The sequence below is a fragment of the Haplochromis burtoni genome, unplaced genomic scaffold (genome assembly GCF_018398535.1).
Source record: "Haplochromis burtoni strain Fernald_Lab_line unplaced genomic scaffold, NCSU_Asbu1 Contig_736, whole genome shotgun sequence".
In the NCBI taxonomy this organism is placed as follows: domain Eukaryota; kingdom Metazoa; phylum Chordata; class Actinopteri; order Cichliformes; family Cichlidae; genus Haplochromis; species Haplochromis burtoni.
The window spans coordinates 83,041-84,589 of NW_024583097.1; positions in this window are offsets into that span (position 1 = coordinate 83,041).

Consider the following 1,549-nt stretch of genomic DNA (forward strand, 5'->3'; position numbering starts at 1 on the left):
GTTTTTCTGAGCACTGTTGAAAGTACTCTGATTTTTAAAGATTATTTTCAGAGACGGATACTGCACATGTTGTTGATGTATGTGGATCTGCTGTCTAGCAACAATGAGGTAATAAGAAACAGACTTGCTTTTAAGCTCCATGCCAGAAAGAAAGGAATTGGGTTGCATAATAGGGGGTAATTACAAAATGAAAACCGATAAAATGGTGAAATATCTGAAAAAAGTACTGCTTGTGCTTGTAAAGTACAATGAGCTTTAATTACATTATTTGTTAAGAGCACCTTCCATTGGTTCACCTTTAATAGGTGAACCAATGAAAGGTATTCTTCTGTCAATTGTATGATAACACCACCAAGTTTCACTGGTGGCAGCAATGAAGTCAGCCCAAAAGCTGAGTCTAGTTATATCAGTTTAACTACTGTTACACATCATTATGAGGTCAAACTCTTGAAGACCAGAATCACCAAAACAGATTGCTTTCTCATTTATAAAGGGATTCATTTCTGTAGTCAGAGCTACATTAAATTGCCAGATGACTGAACGGAGTCCGGCATAAAGTCCATATACTACATAGACACTTAACACGCGACCACAACCCTAATGACACTGCGAGGAGCCAACTGTCTCTCCGCAGTCTCTTCCCCGTGCCCTCTTTCAGCATACCTTTTAGAAACATTATTCATTTGTGGCCTTTTTCTGCGCTTGCGTATGTGCTGAACGGCGCACGTGCGCCAATCTGATGCATGCACACAGATTTCTACAATACACAATCTGAACTACAACAGAAGAATAATAAAAGCTGGCAAGGAAGCCAAAACAAACGTTAACGACCGGTAATCTTTGTTAGTGAGTACACTAGCAGCCCCGGAAAAATCATGCTGTTCTTGGCTTTCAGTTTGAACGTCGTGGAGATCCCACTGTACAAGAGATACATCGTAAGAAAGTCGCTTTTAACAACCTTCCATTTTAATAGGTTTATTGCTGCTAGAAAACCAAGCTGCATTCATTTTTTCACGGGAAAAAAGGACAGCTTAAGCCACTCACCCCTGCTGGAAGTGAAAAGAATGGGCTCGCTCCTCATCTTAAAGTCAAGCTCATCTATAATCCCCCGTCCCGAGCAGGCGCGTGCCCAGCGGCTTCCTGGCAGCGGTAAAAATCCACACAGGCACACAGTTGTCTTCTATGCCTCCTCTTTCTACCTCCGACTGTCCTTTTCCTAGCAAATCGGCGGCCACTGAAACGTCTTTTTTTCCCTTTCAAAGTTTTTCCCCGGATCTTTCTCCTACTCCCTCCCTGTGCCTTCTCTCCTCCCCTCTCCTTAACCTCCCCTCTCTACGCGCCCCCTTCTCTCGCTCTCTTTCGCTCGCTCGCTCCCAATCTTCCTGCACTGATAGCACTGCTGGATTTATGAGATTTTCCCTTTGCTTTTCTTTATAATCTCCATTCTGGCCTATTCTGTTTTATTCGAAATTATGTGACTTAAGAATGAAGGCAGATTGATATAATTTAGATGCCAGTACTGTCCTTAATATGCTGCAATTTATTAATT